This window comes from Rhinolophus sinicus, chromosome 1 (assembly GCF_057876585.1).
Source record: "Rhinolophus sinicus isolate RSI-liver-muscle chromosome 1, RSI-T2T, whole genome shotgun sequence".
In the NCBI taxonomy this organism is placed as follows: Eukaryota; Metazoa; Chordata; class Mammalia; order Chiroptera; family Rhinolophidae; genus Rhinolophus; species Rhinolophus sinicus.
Genome location: NC_142501.1, coordinates 154,951,234 through 154,977,344, shown reverse-complemented (window position 1 = coordinate 154,977,344; position 26,111 = coordinate 154,951,234). Strand labels below are relative to the sequence as shown.

General features: G+C 35.3%; 1 pseudogene; it reads left to right on the top strand.

Moving 5' to 3' along the window:
* The first annotated feature begins 722 nt into the window (after nucleotides 1-722).
* Nucleotides 723-22,213, top strand: LOC109436811 (UDP-glucuronosyltransferase 2B31-like; annotated as a pseudogene).
* The last annotated feature ends 3,898 nt before the right edge of the window (nucleotides 22,214-26,111 follow it).

Here is a 26,111-nt window from a genome sequence, read left to right as displayed (position 1 = left end):
GAGTCAGCATGGGGTTGGGTTTTGTTTTTTGATCCAATGTGCCTTTTTATTAGTGAGTTCAGTCCATTTACATTTAGGGTGATTATTGATAAGTGATGATTTCCTGTCATTCTATCTTTTTATATTTAGGGTGATTGACATTTATATTTAGGGTGATTATTGATAATTGAGGATTTTCTGTCATTCTATCTTTTGTTTTCTGGTGGCTCGGTGTCTTCATTGTTTCTTTGCCTTTTTCTTGCTGTCTGTTATTTCAGGGTGGTGATATTCTACGATTTTTCCCTTTTCCCCTTTTTAACTGTGTTGTTTTGTCTTTCTATTGAATTGTAAGAATTCCTTATATATTCCTGATACAAGTCCTTTATCAGATTTATGATTTGCAAATATATTCTCCAGTTCTGTGGGTTGTCATTTCACTCTCTTCATGGTGTCCTTTAATGCACAATTTTTTTTATTTTTTTCATTAGGTCAAATTAACTATTTCTACTTTGGTTGCCTATGCTTTTATATCCAAGAAACCACTGTCAAATCTAAGGTCAAGAAGATTTACTCCTATGTTTTCTTCTAACAGTTTTACAGTTCATAAAGTTTTTGATTCATATTAAGCTAATTTTTGTACATGATGTGAGTTAAGAATCAACTTTATTTTTTATGACTTACCCTACCTCTTTAACAAAAGACGATGTGGAGGTTTTGTTCACACAGCTGATCTCTAAGTGGATATGTATAAGTCAAAAGATACATTATGGACATATTTTTCACCAATGCAAATCTTTGCAGAATTTTCTAACTCTGGTGAAAAGCTCTGTAAATTTGTCATTTTTAACAAGAAACTTACGACAAAACTACAAGAATCAAGGTTTGATGTCATTTTTGCAGATGCCGTGGTACCCTGTGGGAGCTGCTGGCTGAGATACTTAAAATACCTTTAGTATACAGTCTCCGCTTCTTTCCAGGCAACACAATTGAAAAGTAGTGGAGGACTTCCAACCCCTCCATCCTACATACCTATTGTTTTGTCAGGATTAAGTGATCCAATGACATTCATAGAGAGGGTACGAAATATGATATATATGCTTTACTTTGACTTCTGGTTCCAAACATTTCATAAGAAGTGGGATCAGTTTTACAGCCAAGTACGAGGTAAGTCATGTTTTCAGTTGGTAGCATGAAGTCCTAACTTTTGTAGGACCTTGGGAGGTGTTTGTGTAAATAGTAAGTTAGAGGAATTTGTCTTTTATAAGGGAAATGATAAAATAAAATTATAAAGTGATCTTTCAATCTCACAAATATTATAGAATGCTTAAATTATAAGGTCACTTTGAACCCTGTTGTCAATTACTAATATAGGACATTCCAGGAAGTTGGAGACCACAAATTTAAGCAATCACATACCCATTCTTTTTTGTTTGTTTGTAATAGTCTTTATTTTACAGAGGAGTTTTAGGTCTATAGCAATATTAAGTAGAGCTTTACCATATATGCCCTGTCCCATCACATGTGCCTTCTATCATCAACACTCTTACCAGGGAATTACATTTGTTACAATTAATGAAAATATATTGACATATCATCACCATCCAAAGTCCACAGTTCACATAAAGTTTCACTCTTGATATACAGTCTATGATTTTGGACAAATTCATAATGTCATGTGTCTACTATTATAGTATTGTACAGAGTAGTTTCACTGCCTGACATGCATAGCTTATTTTCATTGAAATTATTTTGCCATATTACCCGAAGGATCTTTCACAATTGAGAGATAAAGTGGCTCTATTTCAGACTTAGGAAACTGATTAATTACATTCCTTCACTAAGTACTTACAAATCACCTGTTTTAAACGCCTAAAATCTTGTTGAAGGATGGACAATCAAGTTATTAGCTGATTTTTAAAAAACTATGTCTCCATTAAAGACAAAATGAGCCAAAATTAAGGGTGGACACATCTTTTTCCATACTTTATGAAATATTTTCAGCTATTTTCTTCACATACTTTTATTTACTACACAAATATTAATTAAGTTCTTAACATGAACCAAGTGTAATAGTAGCCAAACTCTCTTGAGAGTTTCCAAATAACAATAGTGATAATCACAGTTTACTTGGAAAATCTAGGAACAAGGGAATAGCTTGCTAAATTATAGAATCTAGACTGGGTATTCTACGGAAAGTTGCTTTCATGTGAATGTAGGGTTAATTGATTGAGGAGTTGAAATCATTGTTTACATTTGCATTAGTTAGTTTTGAAGCTTTACACAGTACACAAATACATGTTTAATATAGATTAATAATTTTTATGATGCTGAATATACTGCTGTGACATTAGACATAAAAGTTTACTATACTTTGTATATAAATACAAACACACACACACACACACACACACACACACACACACACACATATATATATAATATTTTCAAACCAAGGCACCTTTAAACATCTTTGTCTACATTATTCCAAGATCCTTTTAGAAAATTACCTGGTATATTCACATTACAATATTCTGATTTTTCTACTTTTGTTTCCTTTTCCCTTCAGGAAAACCTACTACAATAACTGATAAATAATTAAACCCACTACAATAATAAAAGGGGAAAGCTGAAATGTGGCTCATTCGAAGCTACCAGAATTTTGAATTTCCTCACCCACTCTTGCCACATTTTGAATTTGTTGTAGGACGCCACTGCAAACCTGAGATAAAACCTACTACTGTTTGTTTTGCTTTATTTTGCATTTTCAGTAGGAGTATATCTGTGTTCTTTGTTTAGAATGTTTGATCACAATGTGAGAGATATGAGGAACTGGGTAAAATGAACTGACAATTAAAATTTTAAATATTTCAATACCATTAGAAGAATCTGAATTTCATTATCATTAGAAAATAAAGTATTACACCCGGTAGACTTTAGGAATAGGGTCAGTTAATTAAGTAAATTAAATTATTCAACACATAAGAAACTGTCAACCATTCATTCAAACAATATTCTTAAAGTGACTAGCATAGTCCAGAGATAAGTACTAGAAAGCTAGATATTCAGAGAAATAATGTAGACACAATATCCATCATAGACATGTAACATGCTGCTGGAAAAGATGGAATATAGCAAGTAATTAAAAATTGTGTGAAAAGTTTTATAAAGAAAAACGACAATACTTGAGAACACCCAGCAGGGATCATACAAAGTATTTCATATCATCGATAATTGAGACCTGAAATATGTGCAGTAATAGGAGGAAGGGATAGGGAGAAAGACACAAAAGATAAAGCAGGAAGAATAATGACAGTTCCCAAAAAGTTTAATTCAGTATATCAGGAAGGGGTTGAATAAAGAGGCAGATGATGCTGGGGAAGTTAGAGATTAAGTAATTATAAGTATTTTGAAGCATCTAATAAAAGGATTCAGGAGCCAATAAAAAGGAGAAAAGGGAGTGAAAATCGAGAGAGATGAGATTTCCTTTTTAAAAACTCTCTCAAGTTACAGTCACTAGATTGAATTGCACAGGAGCAAGAGTGGAAAGGCAGACCATACATGAGGTTGTTGTGTGAGTTCAGGCAACACGTGATGGAAAGCTAAACATTAAAAATATGACTACACCTACTCTTACAATATCAACCTCATATTTCTACTCAATAGAAAAAAATTACCTAATCCTCATAAAATATGTAAAATGTGTCTGGCACATATATAGAGTATGAACTATTATCACTATTGTTACTTTTGTTAATATAACTAAGGATATTATTAGTAACCTAATATGTGTCATCCTATCTTGATGATTCCTTATTTAATAAGAACTGGTTTCCAATAGATCAAGATTGCTTTCTATCAAAGTCATAGAGAACATATGAGAACATGTGAAGTACTTAAAAGTAAATGTATACATAATTTGGTGATCAGATGAGCAAGTTGAAATACTAAAAAAAAATTGTAAGGATTTAGGCTCATCACCAGTATTCTAGCTTAAAGGGAACACCATTCCTCAATGATATAAATGTGTGTCCCAATAATATTGGCAACCAAACCCAACGTTCACTTGTCTTCACTACAGCATTTAAACAATTCCTCATTTAAGATCCCAGGGTTTGACACCTAGAGCATAAGAGAGATTTGCTTATTACAGCAGATATTCTCTGCCTGTACAAAATCTCAGTAAAGATTCCTCAGCAAAAATATTTCTCATCATCATAGCTGCCTGTCAAAAATGATGACAGGGAATATGTACAATACAGGAGAGATCCAAGATGGCCGAGTAGATATAAACACTGTGTCTGCTTCCTTCCATGAACAAATTAAAATTACAACTAAATTATAGAACATTCAATGTAGAGAACCTTCAGAAGTCTAGCTGAACAGAAGTTTTATGACTAAGGATATAAAGAAGCCACATTAAGACTGGTAGGAAGGGTGGAGATGCAGAAAAGGCAAACCCAAAACCTCCATGTGGAGGCTGAGAACCAGGAGGGATATCTCATCCATGGAGGTTACCCCAGAGGAGCGAGAGACCCCAGCCACACACCAGCCTCCCCAACCCAGAGTACTGGTTCCAGGACGAGGAGCCCCCATAACCTCTGGCTGTGAAACAGTGGGGATTTCTACCATTCGGAGAGGGAAGTTAGAGGGAAACCCAGGCGTTCCCTTACATGTCCTGTGCACAGACTCTCTTACTCCCAAGGCACTCACCTTGTGCTCCAGCAGGGGGACAGTGGAGGGTGTCGGAGACATATGGGGACACACTGAGTTGTATGGCTTTGAGTTGAGGGCTGGAGGACAGTCGACGTTTTACTTGTGAGGGGTTCTGGTCCTGTGCAGCTGGCAGGTAGGAGCAATTTTTCCTGTGTTGATCCATCTCCCAATGCTTACAGTCAAATCTGAACCTGATTGGCCTGATGAGCTCCACAGCTCCATTCTGCTGACTCACTAGGACCCCAACCCACCCAACTCTCTCAATGAAGGAGGCACTCTCTCCAAGAGCAGCAAGCCCTGACCATACTGCATTCTTTCTTGGAAAACTATCAGAGTCCTAAAGAACCCAGGCAGGTGGTGACTGGCCTCAGTGTGCTCTCAGACTTCTGCTGAGAAGTTTCAGGCTCATCACCAGCAACAACCCAGAATTTACATTAACCTGATTACCTCAACTCTTCCCACTCTAGTGATTCCAAGACCCTGCCTCACCCAACTTGCATACCACACGAGGCATTATCGGTAGCTGAACCTTAAAGGAGTTGACAGGTGGCAGCAGGCCCCAGGGCGTTCTGGCATTTTGTGAAGCAACCCAAGGCTTGGTAGTGGTGGCAGACGTCCTCAGCTCCCATGTCCTCTCCCACATGCCTCCAGGGTTAGTGCAGGCAGTGAACAACCAAGGATTGTTTTGTAGCTCTTATTAGGTTGCCCCTAGCTGGCCACAGGCTATGGGTGACCTGGGCCTGCACCAGAGCCCCTCGCAAGAAGCTCCAGAACCAACATATTTGGAAGTTAGCTTCAGATCACAGCAGAGCACTACCCAATTAGCCCCACAAGTGGCATATCAAAAGGGTGGTCTCAATAGGCACCAGAGCCCACTGGAGCAAATCCCATTCATTGGGGTAAGGCCCCCGCACAGCAGCCTGTAAGCTGTGGATGTAGCAAAATCCCCCAGCCAGTCATCCTGAGGGTCAGTAACACCCACTGAGGTGCCAATAGCAATCAAGGCTCAACTATAATGAGGGCACACACAAGGGACACTCCTGGAGCACCCAGTGCAGGTGACCAGAAAGACCGTGCCAATGGGCCCCACAGAGCACCTACTACATAAGGCCACCTGGCTAAGGCTGGGAGATACAGCAGATCTACCTAATACATAGACATAAACAACAATGCAGCCAAAATGAAGAAACAAAGAAATACATCCCAAATGAAAGAACAGGAGAAAACTCCAGAAAAAGATCTAAACAAAATGGAGACAAGCAACCTACCAGAAACAGAGTTCAAAACAATAGTTATAAGGATGCTCAAGGAATTTAGTGAGAACTCCAACAAAGAAAGCAAGCATAAAAAATGTCATAGAAACCATAAAAAGAACCAGTCAGAAGTGAAAAATGCAATAACTGAAATGAAGAATGCACTAGACAGAATCACCATCAGACTGGATAAAGCAGAGGACCGAATCAATGATTTGGAAGACAAGATAGCATAAAACACCTAACTGGGAGAGCAGAAAGGAAAAAGAATACAAAAAACGAGGACAGTTTAAGAGACCTCTGGACAACATGAAGCATAACAACATTCACATCATAGGGGTACCAGAAAAAGAAGAGAGAAAAGAAAGCAAGGGATTGAGAACCTATTTGAAGAACTAATCACTGAAACTTTTCCTAACCTGGTGAAGAAAACAGACATCCAAACCCAGAAAGTGCAGAGTCCCAATCAAGATGAACCCAAAAAGGCCCACAAGGCACATTATAATTCGAATGGCAAAGGTTAAAAACAATTAATCCTAAAAGCAGCAAGAGAAAGGCAACTAGTAACTTATAAGGAAACTCCCATAAGGTTGTCAGCTTATTTCTTAATAGAAATTTTGCAGGTCAGAAGGGATTGGCACAAAATGTTCAGTGTAATGAAAAGCAAAGACCGACAACCAAGATTAGTAGACCCAGAAAAGCTATCATTTAGAATTGAGGAACAGATACAGAGTCTCCCAGAGAAGAAAAAGCTAAAGGAGTTCATCACCACCAAACCAGCATTAAAAGGAATGTTAGAGGGTCTTCTTTAAGATGGAAAAAAATAATCAAAATTATGAATAAAAAAATGGCAATAACTACATATCTACTACATATCTATCAACAACTACTTTCAATGTAAATGAATTGAATGCTCCACTCAAAATACATAAGAGGTCTGAATGGACACGGAAACAAGACCCTTACATATGCTGCATTCAAGACTCACTTCAGATTGAAAGACACACACAGATGGAGTATAAAGGGATGGGAAAAGATATTTAATGAAAACGGGGGGAAAAAAGTTGGGGTACCAATACTAATACCAGACAAAACAGACTTTAAAACAAAGCTGTAACAAGAGACAAAAAAGGACCAAGCAATCTCACTTCAGGGTATTTATCTGAATAAACCCAAACGCTACTTCGAGGGAACATGTGCATCCATATGTTCATTGCAGCATTGTTTACAAAGGCCAAGATGAGGCAGCCTGGGTGTCTGTCAATGGATGAATGGATAAAGAGGAGGTGATACATATATACAATGGAACATTGCTCAGCCAGGGAAGGGAATGGGTTCTTGCCATCTGCAGTGGCATGGATGGACCTAGAGGGAACTGTGCTGAGTGAAGTATGTGAGACAGTGATGAGACAGATGCAATGTGATTTCACTTATATGTGGACTCTAAAGAACAAAACAAACAAACAAAACAGAAACAAACTCATAGACATAGAGAACATTTTGATGGTTGCCAAATGGGAAGGGGGTTGGGGATGAGTGAAAGAGGGGAAGGGATTAAGAAGTACAAATTGGTTGTTACCTAGTAATCATGGGGATTTAAGATATAACATAAGGAATATAGTCAATAATATTGTAATAACTATGTATGGTGTCAGATGGGAGGGGGTTGACGGCAGTGTGTAAAAGAGGAAGGGAGTAAGTAGTACAAACTTATAGTTACAAAATAGTCATAGGGATGTAAAGTATAGGGAATATAGTCAATAATATGGTAATAACTGTGTATAGTGCAATAATATGGTAATAACTATGTATATTGCAATTATTGAATATAGTCAATAATATGGTAATAACTATGTATAGTGCAAAACTAGTCAGGAGGATCACTTCTTCAATTATATAAATGTCTAAACAATATGTGTACAGCTGAAATTAATATAAAACAACATTGAAGGCCAACTGTAATTGAAAAATTTTAAAAGGGGTAGGGGAAAGGTGAAGGGGAATAAGAGGTGCAAATTTCCAGGTATAGAAGAAATAAGTCATAGGGATGGTCAATAATATTGTGATAGCGTGGTACGGTGTCAGATGGTTGCTGGACTTATCATGGCGATCACTTCTTTAGGTATATAAATGTTGAATAACTATGGGGTACACCTGAAACTAATACAATATTATATGTTAGCTATATTTTAATAAAATTTTTTTAAAAAGAAGAATTTGGCAAATGGCAACAAGATTCTTAAAAATGCATATAGATTTTGACTTTATAATATACTCATTTGATACTATACAGATAAAAATAATCAAGATGTGTAAAAATGTATATAAATTTCACAGAGGATATTCCTGAATGAGAAGTAGGGGTGAATCTTGGATCCTTTTGACTTCTTTTCATACTTTTCCAGATGTTCTATCAATGAACATGTCTCGTTTTTATAAGGATGTCACAAAATGAGAATGACCAGCCTATGTCAATGTCTTAATCTATAAGGAGAGACTGTATTACTATAGTACTGTAGGGAACCATCTTCCACAGCACAGTTGAAGAAAGCTACTGGCAGAGAGGTAATGAGACAAAACATTGAACACCGGTAACTATAATGTTGCTACAGGTTACTGGCGTCCCACAGATTATGAGGATTCACAATGTTAACCATAGAAAAATACAGTGATGTTCATATAAAACTAATGCCATCAAGGTGGAATTATACTTTTGAACAATTATCTGGACAATGCAGAGTTTGCAAGGTGTTAAGTTTGAAAAACTTTTCCTCTTTTCTTTATTCTGTAAACAAACAAATAAACAAAAACAACTTGAAAAAGAAGCTTTACAACGATTAGGATGAGAGGATGAGAAAATATATTGTTTATATTGGACGGACTAGGTCACTGTTTTCCAGAGAGAAAATAACAAATAATGAATTAAAACAGGACGGGGAAAAAATGATGACTACGCAGTTTTGATAAAATATAAAGGAAACTTTTGGCTTGTCTACTTTGTGTTTTTGGTAGAAGAGTACATTGAGCAGAGGAATTACTCTAACCTAGAAAGTAATATATTACGTTGGTGCAAAAGTAATTTCAGTTTAAAAGATTAACATTGCAAAACCGCAACTACTTTTGCACCTACCTTATAAATATGAATTGAATTTGAATTGAGCTACTTAGGAGGGTGACCAGATCTCTGCTGCAGAAAGCCCAGCTGTACCTCTCCCACTGTGGAGCAGGTGATCCCTTGGATGATAAAGCCCCTCATAACCAGTGACACTCAGCACATTCTACTAGGACGTCCATTTTGCAATATGATTTCAGGGCAAAAGCTGTCATGTGTAAACAAGACAGAAGTATGGTCACTCAAATAAATACTATACAATTATAGCATTTCTGAATTATAAAAAGGTATCTTAGGGCTATTTAATGGAAATTCCACACAGGAAAGCCAGACTCATGAATGACAGTCTTGAACCTCCAGCCTTTAAAGATTGATTTATGGGGAGAGTTTTGGAAATACTGACAAAAGTTAAGGTGAGGTCATAATATACTTTTTCTTAGTGTTTATAGTCAGAGAAATAAAATACAAAGACAAAACAAAAATATAATTATCTAAAAAACCAGCTGAGATTAAACACAAGTGATTTAAGTAGAACTATAAAAATAAAGAATTAAAGGTGAGTTAATAGCCTGCTGTTTGGCTGCCTTCCAAGAATCTATGTTAGTAATTAATAACAATTATAAATGAAAAGTTTGCATATAATATTGTCTAAGGGCATTTCCTCCTCAGTACTATACGTACAGACTGTATTTCATTTCTTGCTTTTACACACACAAACACACATTTCACAAATATGCATTATAAAGGAAATATGTAACAGATCAATTGTACGCTCCCAAAGGAAATGGGAGATTAGGTATGCTATAAACAGCTACTGATGAAAAAGTAATGGAGTTTCCTCAAAAAGTTAAGTATAGAATTATCGTTTAGTCCAGCAATTCCACTTATAGTTATATATCCAAAACAATGGAAATTAGGATCATGATGAGACATTCATTTGAACACCCACCTTCACAGCAGCACTATTCACAAGAGTCAAAAGGTGGAAACGTGTCAATCAACAGGTGAATCACTAAACAAAATTTGGTATTTATGCACAATGAAATATTCTCAAGCTTAAAATAGAGAATATTCTAACACATGCTACAACATGGATGAAACTTAAGGACATTATGCTAAGTGAAATGGATTACTTACAAAAGATAAATACTGCTAGATATATGACGTATTTAGTCAAATTCATGAAAACAGAAAGTAGAATATCATTTGCCAGAGACTGATGAAAGTGGAAATGGGGAAAAACTCTATAATGGGTATAGTTCCAAATTTGCAAAATGAAAAGTTCTGCAGATTGGTTGTATAACAAAAAGAATATATTTAACATTACTGAACTCTTAGGAAAGTTTAAGATGGCAAATTTTAGGTTATATGTATTTTACTACAATTTTTAAAAAGGCACTACATTAATTCCTGATAATACTTGCTTTTCTCTTGGTAGTTGTTTGTAGCCATCCTTTCAATAGTGTTTGCTGTGCTGTTCTTTTATGAAGCAAATGTTTCTCCACAGGAAATGTAAGAGTTTGCCCAGAGCTCTGAGGAAAATGGTATTGTGGTATTTTCTCTGGGGTCAATGGTCAATAACATGACAGAAGAAAGAGCCAATGTGATTGCATCAGCCCTTGCCCAGATTCCACAAAAGGCGAGACAAAAATACCCTAATAGCTTCAATTTATCTCAGATATCAGTTTAAAACCAAAACACATACAGCAGGAGCTAAAGTGATGCAAGGATGTTTTTGATTGACAATAACTTTGGCATTAAAATTGTGATAACCAAGAAGTGCATTTATGAGATACAGAGTGAAGTTTGGTATCATAATGGTATTCTAGCTAGGTACACATATCACCAAATTCTGTCCTGTCATTTGTCCCTTTTCCTGGAAGGATTCCTGAGTGCATAGCAGATAATACAGAAGTTCTCAGAAAGGAGTTAAATTTTCACAGTAACATTAAACAGAAAGGCAACATGCCCTTTAGGCCAGGTCATCTAGGCCTCTCTTACTTCCCCTGAATTTTGGAATAGGCCTATGCCCTGTGTTTTTCAGGGTGCTATTCAGAGAAAGGATGTCCAAGGCTCACGAAGCTGCATCCAGGTACCCAAACCAGCCATGGCGATTTCGATAAAGAGAAAAACTGGCCCGTAAAAAAGAAAGAGAAAACCTCCCTGGTGGGCTGGGCCCTGCTAAAGTCTGAAGCAGGAAGACTTAAAACAAAAGATGGAGGTGGGTCCGTCCCTTAAGGTGGCCACGTGCTTTATAAAATGTGGGCCAAGGAGAAATAAATATAAAATAGAGCATCCAGAAGCAAGGCCGGTATGGGACAGTTTCAGATGCCCCCTTCTCCATGAAATACGGTAAGAAATCATTTTTAATACATACATTTGCAGTCTCTGGGTATTTGTGAACTACTTTTTAACTTCCTAACAGATGTAGCTTTCTCCGTATCACCCATGATAGTTTGCTGAGAACCTGAAGTTACATGAATACTCACACAGCAAATAGATGTAAACCACTTCTAAGCTAGAATCCAGCTTGAGGATTGCTTGGGAATCCCAAAATCTGGACCTAATTTTGGTACCGAGCCTGGAAATGGCGTGGCCAGTTATGATTAATTAACCATATTAATCAATGCTGTCAGTACATTGTAGCACATCATGAAGTGTTAACAGTAGGGTGAATAAAATTTAGCATCATCACATTTGATCTTTTTCCACAGCTATACTTTTCTTTATGAAGTGCCAATGTGCTCCTTTGTACATTTTAAGAATTTTCAATCCTAGCCATAGTGATAACACTATACTTAGGTAAAAATTATCACTTGACATGTTTCTTAGAAGCAGATTAATAATTAGCAAGCTAGAAGAAGCTAAGCATACTTATTAAGTAAAAATTATTTATTAATAAATTGCTAAAATTCACAATTACTTTTCACAAATAGCTTATTGCATTGATTTTGTAAATCAAAAGATGTAAAACTCTAATAAAATAACTTATGGAACTAGCGGACATAAGAAAAGCACTTCCCTCATCACACAAAAAGAAATAAATAAACGGAGACAGTATGCTGAAGAAAACGGAATACTCTAAATATCAAACTTTCTTTTACATAAACTTACTGGTAGCCATTCAAAAAAAAAAATCTAGAGCTGAAATACATACTGTAACAAAAGGAGAAAGAGAAGGAAAAATCACAGAATACCACCACACAGAAATAATAGTCAACAACAAAAAAGTAAAGAAACAATGGAGACACAGCCGTACCAGAAAACTAAAGATAGAATGATAGGAAATCCTCACATATCAATAATCACCCTAAATGTAAATGGACTGAATTCACCAATAAAAAGGCACAGAGTAGCAGATTGGATAAAAAAACTAAACCCAACCATATGCTGTCTCCAAGAGACACATCTCAGCTACAAGGACACAGACTTAAAGTGAAAGGGTGAAAATTGACACTCCAAGCAAATAGTATCCAGAGAAAGTCAGGTGTAGCCATACTGACATCAGAAGAAACAGACTTCAGGGTAAAAAACGTAACAAGAGACAAAGATGGACATTTCACAATGGTAAAGGGGACTATACAACAAGAAGACATACCAGTCATCAACATTTATGCCCCCAATCAGGGAGCACTGAAATATACCAAGCAACTACTGACAGAACTAAAGGGAGAAACAGACCAAAACACAATTATACTAGGGGACCTAAATACATCATTGACAGCTGTGGATAGATCATCCAAACAGAAAATAAATAAAGAAATAGCAGCCCTAAATGACACATTGGATGAAATGGACATAACTGACATTTATAGAGCACTTCATCCTAAAACATCAGACTATACATTCTATTCTAGTGTACATGGAACATTCCCAAGGATAGACCATATATCAGGACATAAAACTAGCCTCAGCAAATTTAAGAAGACTGAAATCTTATCGAGCATATTCTCTGATCACAAGGCTTTGAAATTGGATATCAACTGCAAAAAGGAAGCAGGAAAAAACACAAATACATGGAGATTAAACAACATATCTTAAAGAACGACCAGGTCAAAAAAGAAATAAGAGGAGAGGTCAAAAGATACATAGAAACAAATTAGAATGAAAATACATCCTACCAAAATTTTGGGGATGCAGCAAAAGCAGTTTTAAGAGGGAAATTTATATCATTACAGGCCTATCTCAAGAAACAAGAAAAATCCCAAATAAATAACCCCACGTTACACCTTAAAGAACTGAAAAAGAAGAACAAATGAAACCCAAGGTCAGTAGAAGAAAGGGAATAATAAAAACCAGAGCAGAACTAAATGAAATAGAGAACAAAAAGACTATAGAAAAAATTAATGTGACAAAGAGCTGGTTCTTTGAAAAGATTAACAAAATTGACAAACCCTTGACTAGACTCACTAAGATAAAAAGAGAAAAGACACTAATAAAATCAGAAATGAAAGAGGGGAAGTTATCACGGATGCTACAGAAATATAAAGGATCATCCAAGAATACAATAAAGGAATATATGCCACCAAATTCAATAACCTAGAAGAAAAGGCCAAGTTCTTAGAAACATACAGCCTTTCTGGCCTGAACAGAGAAGAATTGGAAAATCTAACAAGACCGATCACCGGTAATGAAATTGAATCAGTCATCTAAAACCTTCCCAAAAGCAAAAGTCAGGGACCAGATCTGGCTTCACTAGTGAATTCTACCAAACTTTCCAAGAGGATCTAATACCAATCCTGCTCAAAATCTTCCAAAAAATTGAAGAAGAGACAGTACTCCCTCACTCATTTTATGAGGCCAACATTACCCTGATACCAAAACCTGGTAAGGACAAAACAAAAAAAGAAAACTACAGACCAATATCTCTGATGAATACAGATGCAAAAATCCTAAACAAAATTCTAGCAAATCGAATGCAACAATACATTAACAAGATTATTCATCACGACCAAGTAGGGTTTATCCCAGGGGCACAAGGATGGTTCAACGTATGCAAATCCATCAATGTGATATATTGCATAAACAAAATAAAGGACAAAAATCATATGATTATATCAATTGATGCAGAAAAAGCATTTGACAAGATACAACATCCATTTATGATTAAACCACTTAATAAAATAGGTACAGAAGGAAAATACCTTAACATAATAAAGGTGATACATGATAAACCCTCAGCTAATCTCATAATTAACGGTGAAAAACTGAAGCCCTTTGCTCTACGTTCAGGAATAAGACAGGGCTGTCCCCTATCACCTCTGCTTTTCAACATACTGTTGGAAGTCCTCGCCAGAGCAATCAGGCAAGAGAAAGAAATAAAAGGCATCCAAATTGGGAATGAAGAAGCTAAACTGTCACTCTTTGCAGACGACATGATGCTGTATAGAGAAAACCCTAAAGACTCCACCAAAAAGCTATTAGAAACAGTCAACGAATACAGTAAAGTTGCTGGCTACAAAATCAACGTGCAAAAGTCCATTGCATTCTTATACACTAACAATGAAATCTCAGAAAAAGAAATAAAAAAATCAATTCCTTTTGCAATTGCAGCAAAAAGAATAAAATACCTAGGAATAAACTTAACCAAGGATGTGAAGGACCTATATGCTGAAAACTATAAGACATTTTTAAAAGAAACTGAAGAAGACACAAAGAAATGGAAAGACATTCCGTGCTCATGGATTGGAAGAATCAACACAGTTAAAATGACAATATTACCCAAAGCAATATACAGATTTAATGCAGTCCCCATCAAAATCCGAATGACATTTTTTAAAGAAACAGAACAAAAAATCATCAGATTTGTTTGGAACCACAAAAGAGCCCAAATAGCCAAAGCAATCTTAAGAAAAAAGAACAATGCTGGAGGTATCACACTCCCTGACTTTAGCTTGTACTACAGGGCCACAATAATCAAAACACCATGGCATTGGCAGAAAAACAGACACATAGACCAATGGAATAGAATTGAGAACCCAGAAATAAAACCACATAAGTATGGACAGATAATTTTTGACAAAGAAACAAAAAACATACAATGGAGAAAAGATAGCCTCTTCAATAAATGGTGCTGGGAGATTTGGAAATTTATTTGCAAAAGAATGAAACTGGACTGCTATCTGTCACCATGTACCAAAATTAATTTAAATTGGATCAAATACTTAAGCATAAGGCCTAAAACAATAAACTGCATAGAAGAAAACATACGTACTAAATTTATGGACCTTGGGTTCAAAGAGCATTTTATGAATTTGACCCCAAAGGCAAGGGAAGTAAAACCTAAAATAAATGAATGGGACTATATCAAACTAAAAAGCTTCTGCACAGCAAAAGAAACCATCAACAAAATAAAGAGGGAACCAACAAAACAGGAGAAGATATTTGCAAACAAAGCCTCCGATAAGGAACTAATACCCAAAATATATAAGGAACTCAAACAACTCAAGAACAAGAAAGCAAACAATCCAGTTGAAAAATGGGCAGAGGACTTGGAGAGACATTTCTCCAAAGAGGACATACAAATGGCAAATAGACATATGAAAAAATGCTCAACATCACTAATCATCAGAGAAATGCAAATAAAAACCACAATGAGATATCACCTCACACCAATTATAATAGAATGGCTATCATCAGCAAGACAAATAATTAAGTGTTGGAGAGGCTGTGGAGAAAAAGGAACCCTCATACACTTTTGGTGGTAATGCAGACTGGTGCAGCCACTATGGAAGGCAGTGTGGAGATTCCTCAAAAAATTACGAATAGAATTACCATATGACCCAGCAATCCCTCTCCTGGGTATCTACCCAAAAAATCTGAAAACATTTATACACAAAGACACATGTGCTCCAATGTTCACTGCAGCTTTATTTACGGTGGCCAAGACATGGAAACAACCAAAATGTCCTTCGATAGACGAATGGATAAAGAAGTTGTGGTATATATACACAATGGAATACCATTCGGAGGTAAGAACAGATGACGTAGGACCATTTGTGACAACATGGATGGATTGAGATTATAATGCTAAGCGAAATAAGTCAGAAAGATAAAGCAGAGAACCACATGATGTCACTGATATGTGGTATATAAACCAAAAACAACAAAAGAACAAGACAAACAAATGAGAAACAAAAACTCATAGACACAGACAATAGTGGTTACCAGAGGGTAAGGCGGGGGTGGTAGATGAGGGTAAAGGGGATCAAATATATGGTGATAGAAGGAGAACTGACTCTGGATGGTGAACACACAATGGGATTTATAGATGATATAATACGGAATTGTACACCTGAAATCTATGTAACTTTACTAACAACTGTCACCCTGTTAAACTCTAATTAAAACAAAACTATAATAAAACCGAAAATATATATACATATAGTAAATCTGAAAGAGAGATAGTAAAATAGTTAAAACAAAATATATGTGAAAATTATTAATTTGATACTGTTTTTGCACTAAAATTACATGACTATCTAAGGTATTTTATATGCTTGACATGATCATTGACAATCTCATTTGTCTAACCCCTAAATGTGAAACATCATTGCATTCATACCAATTGAATACAAAAATAAGTACATGTAATTAATGTGAGTATTCTTCCTATATCAGTGTTTTATTCGTTCTCATTATCTAACATCTCTTGTCCTCATTTCCTTAGCTGTAATATGCAAGGGGTTTAACTAGATGTCTCTTAATCTATTTAGAATCTAACACACTAAAATTTGTAGTTACTATTGGAATAAGTTACTCACTTTACCCTAACAGGTTATATGGAAATTTGATGGCAAAAAAAACACACACACACAAAACAACAGATACCTTAGTACCAAATGCTTGGCTCTATAAATGGATCCCCTAGAATGACCTTTTTGGTAAGACTCTGGAAAACACTGAAATGAGAATCAGTCCAACCACAGTGCTAAAAAATTAACCAAGACATTTACTGAACATTTCTTATTGAAAACCTCAAAAATAAAAATTAACGTTGTTACATATAGTTCCCTGGCCTAGGGGAAAAGGATAAGCTATAACAGTTGGCATTTTTTATAGTTAACACTCCTTATGGCCAGAAACAAAGTATCTTCATTTCATGTGTAGTAACCTGTCACAAAGAATATTCCAACACTTTCTGGCTTGTCACTCTCTTAATTATTTCTTTACACCAGTCCTTTTCCCCAGTCTGAGGGTGTATCAGGTGCCACAAAAATAACATCTCTTTTATTACTAGTAACCCTCTATTTTCTATAGAAAAAAATCCAGTTTTTTTTCACGAAGTGGTAACACATTTTATCATAGAGTATACCCTATCCTTTCTCTTATTGCTGTGTCATCACCATCATACTTTAGGAATGATGAAGTATCATACAGGAATGCTGCCTTGAAAGACAAAAGAGCAGACTCAGTGACTTCACTATTCATTGACAGAATATATTCTAATATGCTATGCCCCTGCTTTTTCTTTTCTGCCTATACTCTTTTTTTTTTAATCCAGAATATTCTCTTTCCAGAATATTTGTCCACTGGCAACCTATATTCATTTTTCAAGTCACAGGAAACACACCAGTCTTCTACGTAGCCTTCACTACCTCTCCAGCAGACTTAGGTGTCTCTTTGAGTTCTGAAAGACATTTTAATGCAGTCTAAAGTGTATACTAATCTGTTATCTAAATACACTTTCTCTTTCAGAACCTTTATTGCCCAACTCTCATTTTATTCTAAGACTTATAATTAACAATTTGCTGAAATTCACCCAATCCTAGGTCATCCAAAAACCAAAGCCTTTACAACTGATGGTAGAACCAACGGCATCTGAGGCGATCGATCTACCACGGGATCCCCATGGTGGGCATTCCTTTGTTTGCGGAACAATTTGATAACATTGCTCACATGAAGGCCAAGGAAGCAGTTGTCAGATTGGACTTCAACACAATGTCAAGTACAGATTTGCTCAATGCATTGAAGACAGTCATTAATGAGCCTCTGTATCACAATTTTTGGACAGGTTCTTGTCAACAGTGAATATGAATTTCATCCCATTTTCAGAAGTTAATTTTAAAATTATTAACATGATTTAACCCATCTTAAATCTCTTATTTTTAATCAGACACTTATTTCAAAGTTGACTTTTAATACCATTGATTTAATAGGTAACCAACTAGTGCAACAATTTTTTACACAAAAATTGCCAAGTTATATAGGTAATTGTAAAAAGGACACATTTAAAAAATATATGATAGAACCATAGAAAAAAATAATGATGGACAAGAATATTATAAATTATATCAATTCACTATCTAAAATTTCTGAAATTATCTTTTTGCTCAAAATTGATTTTATCATTTATATTTTGTAATAAAATATATAATACCACAAAATTCACTTGTTTAAAGTATAAAATTCAAATACATATGGTAGGTTTACAGAGCTATGAAATCATCACTATAATATAAATTAAGGACATTTTAATCACCCCTAAATGGAAATGTCATGCATTAGAATTCACTTCCAATTACCTCCTCCCCTACACACATACACACTCAAGGAACCATTAATCAACTTTCTATCTCTATAGATTAGCCCTTCCGGATATTTCATATAAATGGAATCATACAACATATAATCTTTTATAATTAATTGGCTTAATTCATGTAGCATAATATTTTTGAATTTCTTTTCTGTTGTAGCTTTGTACTGCTGAATAATATTTTATGATATAAATATAGCATGTTTTATTTATCCATCTATCAGTTCAGGGGCATTTTGGTGTTCTGAAATTTGGCTATAATGAATACTGCATCATATTTCTGTGTGAATATATGTTTTCATTCGTTTTGGGTAGATATCTATAAGTCGATTCTGGGTTATGGTAACTTTATGATTAACTGCTAAACTGATGTCCAAAGAGTTTGCACCATTTTACATTTCTACCAGCTATGTATGAGGGTTCCATTTTCCACATTATCGTGAATACTTGTTATCATCAGTCTTTTTTATTGCAGGCATCCTAGCAGGTATGAAATAGCCTCTCTTTGTGGTCTCGATTAGCATTTCCCTTATAGCCAAAGAAGTTGAGCATCTATTCTTGTGCTTATTGGCCATTCATCTATCTTATTTGGGGAAACGTCTATTTCAATGCTTTGCCAGTTTTTTTATTGGGTTAGTTGTCCTCGTTATTGGATTGTAGAGACTCTTCATATACTATAGAAACAAATACCTATATTTGCAAATATATTTTTTCCCCAGTCTAGTTGGTTGATTTCTTGCTCTCCTATCAGTGTTATTTCAAGCAGAAAACGTTTCAATTTTGATACAATTTTAATGATTAAGTTTTTCCACATTGCAAAGGAAAATAACATTGTGAAATTTGTAGTGCCTAGCATTGCGACTATCAGTTGAACATTTATTACTACCCTCAGCATTATTATTATATTAAAATATATTTTACTATATTAAAATATTACATCAATGTAATTATAGTATATTAATATAATTATATTATATTAACATGTTATATTAATATTAAACACCTACGGGATACTTTAAAAAATGAATTATCAAGAACAAAACGATAGTACAATTGAATTACAAAATAATTTTAAAGGATACAAGAAAGTATAAGAAAAAAGGTTTGATAAACAGAAAACATAGGGTAAGGTAATAGACGCAAATGTAAAAATGTCAGTAGTTACAGTAAATCTAAACAGCCTAAATCTTTTAAACACAAAGATTGTCAGGCTGGATTTCAAAAACTAACTATATACTGTTTACAAGATATGCTTAAATAGTAGTGTACAAGAAGATTGTAAGTATAAAGATAGAAAAAAGATCTATTTCAGCAGTAACCATACAAAGATATTGTACTAATATAAAACACAGTAGACAAGAAGCACTACTAAAAATAAAGATATTTCAGAATGATAAATAGGTTAATCGTTCAATAAAATAAAAATTATTCATTAGTAACACCTACTAATAAATCCACCAAATAAACAAAGTAAAATTAGACAAAAAGGAAAAACAAAGTGTACAAATATATAACCATAACAGGACATTTTAAAATACATTTCTCAATGATATAGAAAAAAAAATGACACAATAATAGGTACCCAAAATTTTGAAGAACATGTTTAAAATGTAACTTATTTTATCTATCTATGTATAAATAAATATATTCCACAAGCTACATAGAAGCACCCTCCTGGACCCTTTCACTGCTCCCTTCCTCAAATATAAAACAATGGGAAAACATGTATTTCAAGAGCATATTAATTTACTAATGGAATTGGCCATATATGCTTTAGCATAAACCAAGACGCAGTATTTGAAAATATTCATATGATAAAGAGTATCTTGTTTGGCCAGACTAGAATTGTTAGAACCGTAAGAAAAGATAACTAAAAAATCTCTGAATTTGAAAAGTAACCATATATTTCTAAATAATTCAGTGTCAACAAAGAAATCATAATCATAAATTCACCTTCTCATCAAATCTACTTCTAGGTATGTATACTACAAAAATGCATAAATATGTAATCCAAAAGATGTATAGAAGAATGTTTATAACAGCATTAGTAGTAATGGCTAAAAAATTACTAATAGTCAAAATATCCATTGATCATTAAATATAGAGATAATTTGTGGTATTGTCATACATTGAAATACTATATAGTAATTAACCAACAACTGCTATAGAAAAGACAAAAACAAATGAGTATATATTATGATTCTATTATATAAACAAGAAAAACTAATTTATGGTATTAAAAGTCAGGATAATAGTTAATTTGGGGAAAGAGCAGTGAAAAGATCCAAGAATGGGGTGCTTCTATGTAGCTTGTGGAATTCTTTATCAATATCTGTACAATAGGTATATTGGTATGTCCATTTCATGGCAATTTTCTTGCTAATTTTTAAATTTTGAGCTGATCCCTAGGATATGTGTTTTTCTTATGTACTTTATACATAAATTGAAGGTATATTTTACTAAATGTATTGTACTTAGAAATTCTAGGAATCAAATAGTAAGAAAAAAAATCAGATAAAAAAGAAATGCCTAGGGTTGCTATCATAGTGTGGGCAGGAAAAGGCTCTCTGAGATGTGACACTGGAAGAGGTAGAAGCAGCCCTGGGATGTTGCAGGGAAGACTGCTCCAGGAGAGGGACAAAGGTGACAGAAAGTGCAAAGATGCTCATGTGAGAAAACATTTGGCAGCTCAATGAATAGCTAAGGGTCAACGTGACTACCACAGAATGTGCACGGGACAAAGTGATAGAAGAGGTTGCCAGGGTACTGTCCATCTAAGGTCCTACTCGTATAGGGCAAATAATAGATTTGGCTTTTATTCTAAATGTGATGAGAAGCCAGATAGAAACTTTGAGCAGAGGAGTGTCATAATCTGATGTTTGAAAAAAAAAAATTATTCTGGCTACTGGGTCGAAAATAGACAGTAGAGTTATGAAGAGTAGAAGCCCAGAGACTGGTGAGGAAGCATTTCTCCCTCCACGACACAATTCCTCTTTAAAAATTCAAGGGCATTATCCTAAATAAGCATTTCTATCATTCAATATATAGCATATAGAATTGCTATCATTTCCTCTGCTAAAAAAGATTTAACTTTTCTACCTATTTTCCATCATCACCGATTTTTCAATCAGCAAATTCCAATTTAGGAATTCGAACTTTCTTGAGACCCAAATAAAAATCTGCTACTACGTCTGTAATTCTAAGGCATGTATTTTAAATCATTTGTTTGACAAAAACCTTTCATGGTTTTGAATTGTTTGAGCAAATTAACTTCCTTTCAATGTTGGTGTCTTTTTGTTTCTCCTTTAGATATAAAAAGAATACTATAAAATTATCAAGAATTCACCATGACCAGTCAATGAAACCTCTAGATCGACCAATCTTCTGGATCAAGTTTGTCATGCACCACAAAGGAACCCAAACACCTGTGGCCAGCCTCCTATGACCTCAACCGGTTCTAGTACCACTCTTTGGATGTGATTGGGTTCTTGCTGGCCTGTGTGGCAACTACTATATTTGTCATCACAAAATGTTGTCTGTTTTGTTGCCAAAGTGTGCTAAAACAGGAAAGAAGGGAAAAAGGGATTAGTTGTATCTGAAGACTGAAGCTGGTATGCCTCACAGATGGGACTCTTCCAGTATATTCCAGCAAGAAGTTGTGATGTAAGGATCCCTTCCTCTTGTGACAGAACAATGTTTCACAATTTAGCTTGAGAGTTCAAAATTTGTTTAAGTGATTTACTACCTGTTTGAGTTAGAAATATTTCATTCCAGAGAGAAAAAACTGGCAAAAAATTAGTAACAAACTATGGGTTTATACTGAAATTTACAGTTCTAATTTATAAGCAATACCAAAAAACAAAAATTGAATGTTTCATATATTGTGTATGGACACAGAAACATTAAAATGTCTACACATAGTACCCATATTATTTTGCAGATACTCAGAATATTTTAACTTTGCTTTGGTGCAGAATTTTGTAGCTTTAACATTTGCTAAGGAAACTGTTCAGGGCTTGGAATTCTGTAAATAGATTCACCCTTCCATTTCATTTTGGGAGACCAATAATGCCCCTTTGCTTTTACTGTACATCCAGCCTCAGCATCATTTGTTACCTAAAAACATGGCAAGTTGTTTGTCTTTATCCAGTTTAAGTCATTTCCCAGTGGAATGTTTGCTGAATTAGAATTATAATAGCTGCTACCTGCTTCCTATTATAAAATTGAGCTATTTGTGAAAGTCTTTGATTCCACAAACTAATTCTCTTTTCCTCATGTCCTTTAAACATATTCACCTGGTTGCTTTCACTCTCATATTCAGTATTTGATAATGAATGTAAAGTCTCAATTACAGATTAAGATAATATAAAACCTGTACTCTAAAGGGACTTAATGGATTTTTCATTCTCTCAAATGTGTGTGTATGTGGGGGGGGTGTATACTTCTTTCAAAACAAGACATAACATCACTTAGCTACTTATAGATATGGGGTGAAATTCAATGTGTTTTTTTAATACAATTTTAAATAATGACTACTATTCTATATAACCATACTAGATCAGCATGTCTCATTCTTTTGTCTCTTTCTTCAGGACACTATTTCCCCATTCCTCCCATAACTCTTATATATAAACATTAAATCCTTTGTTATGACAAAGAACAATATAATCAACATTTTTACTAAAACCTAGGCACACTATGACTGACATAAGCAGTAACAATGAGAAGAACACAAAAATTACACAAATACTATGGGAAATGGGTAAATCAAATCAAAGGAACCTAAAGGCTCTCCTGAAACCTACACATCAGGACAGCACTTTATCGTCAAAGTGGTCCAGAATAGGAAAAGTATTTATTGGTCTTTATTGGTCAAGAAGATTACTATCAAAGTTTTAAAACATTCTCTAGCCAAAGGCATGAAATTTATTTTAAAAACAAATTAAAACTATGATGCTAGGGGAATTACAGAAAAAAATTACTACAGAATTTCTCATACAACTTCTCCAGATAAATGACAGAAAAATTTTAAAAGAAAAATAGAATATAGTACCATAGTATATATTATTATTAAATCATGTATTTATACTTAAATAATTTACCTCAAATCTAGCCTGCAACACAGGTAACAGAAAAGGTATTGGTATTCATTGTATAGTGAGAACTACTACAAATCTCCACCAAAAGTCAAACACTCCAAACACCATCTATGAAAATAGATGAAGGACATGAACAGCAACTTCACAGAAATAAAATGGACAATAACACATAAAAGATAACAAAGGTCACCAGTGCTTCGAGAAACGAAAATTAAGTCATTAAATTATTTTCGTACAGGTAATTTGCCAAACGATTAATCTGGTAAAACTGTTTTTAAGGAAGTACAATGTGGAAATATCCCATGCCTCCATTTCACCACCAGTGAAATGCAGATAAACTAATAGTAATAACTACTTTTTGGGGTTGTTGAAAGGATGAATGTTTTAACATTGTAAAGCACTAAAACTAGTTGCTATATAATGAAAAACATAATTTGCATTATCATTTAAATGCATAGAAAAATTTCCACAATTTTAATCTTCACATGAAGTTACTTAATATATTGTTTCCTCTGTAGCCTTAACCAGGAGAGTAGTAGCAGCAATAGCTCTAAAGCAAGGAGGGTATCCCTGAGCCACAGGGTCTAGCTGCTGACCAGAATAGCTCAGGGATCTATAGCGATCTCCATGTTTTTGGGTAAGTACCCCCACCCAGGGCTAGCTTCATCAACTGGAATACTAAAGAATGCACTGCATAAGTCAATTAAAGAATTTACTTCCAGTTTGGACAGATGCTAGCAGCGAATAGGGTTCGGAATGACAGGGTGTCAAGGGAAAACAAGTGTTGCTTATTGCTTGGAGGTTCTAAACAAACCTCCACCCTCATCCTTCCAGCTCTCTCCCATATAAAATGGGAGTGCTACAAGGATGAGTGCAAGGATGAATAAGGCCCCAGGTTATGTAATCTTCTACTATGGACTTTATACCATGAAGGGCCTCTTATAGGATAGTGATTAATTTTGGCAAGAGGATTTGAAGAATCAACTTGAATCTTCAATCTGAATTGGGAAATGAACTGTGGATTCTACCAGTATCAGGTGAAGATTCTGCCCATAAGATAGCAGATGAGGAGCATTTGAGATTATCACTCCCCAGCATATGTTGTTAGTTTGGCTCAAATAAACTCACACAAATTCTCTACTGGTTTGGATGTTTCTTACTTGGTGTAGTATGGCAGGATTCCGAAGAAGCCCACCCAGGACCACCCTGCAGAACTGGAGCCGGTGCTAGGTACGAGCAAGGGCCCCTTGTGCCCCAATGGCTCCCCCTCAACATCAGGGTGTTTCTCGGAATTCGCGCCTCTTTCCTTCAAGTAGCAGGCATGACTTTCTTTGACCTGTTTTTAGAAAACTCTTGAGGTAAATAAGGATGAGAACCTGGGAATGGGTTGCTGCTTTTAATTTTGGCTTTTTAATTTGATTGTTTGCTGAGTCTAAACAAAATATTTGCCGGTTAAATGAGAGACTGTCCTCTTTTTCCAGCTCTGAAAGAGAAAGGACACTTATTTCCTCAACCCCAATAGCCAATGAGGTGATGATATAGTTGTTCTGATCCCCCAATCTAGGGTGGCAGAGATGGGTGCCAGGAGTTGTCCAGTGCAGCAGCATAGCTGATCCTGGAGAAGCTGGCAGGAATCCCAGGGAGAAGGGCCAGGTGCCCTGGAATGGGTGTACCTGGAGAGGGGGGCCCGCGAGAGGGGCCCATACCTTGGAAAGCATCATGGTTTTGGCAGCGTCTGGTAAGCTCTCACTGGCCCTTGCTCGGATATTCTTAGGTGACTAAGAATCTTTGTGGGGTTGCCTGAGGAAAAATTTCCTCTTGGTCAAAGTGGTACTTATAGGGAAAGCCATTCCATTTGGCTCTTCTGGAAATGTGCATGTAAGGGCTAGTTTTCCCTATAAGTTTGTTCAGACTCTACAGACCTCAAAATTAACATAGGAAATGTTAGACTAACAAGCCCCACGACAGTCAGCGTCCCATTTTTAACTAAAATGGCCGAGATGAGGCTCCTTTGATATTTCTAAATTAATTTTTGCATGCACAATTAGAAAAAGCTCGCTATAAAATCAGGCAGAATGAATGAAAGAAAAAAACTTCCAGACAAGAGACTGTCTCAGAAGGTAAAAAGGCCTTCTTCCCTAAGCTAAAATGACACTATGTCAAAGTATTTACAAGGAACAAAAAGAGAGAGATAAATTATTTAGATAATTGGATCAACCTATGATGTCCATTTAGGTGTCAACCCCATCTTTGAGATATTAAAAAGGGGTGAGGGGGTGGGAGATGAGGGTAAAAGGGATCAAATACATGGTGATGGAAGGAGAACTGACTCTGGGTGGTGAACTCACATGATATATAGATGATGTATTACAGACGTGTACATTGAAACTTATGCAACTTTGCTAACAATTGTCACCCCA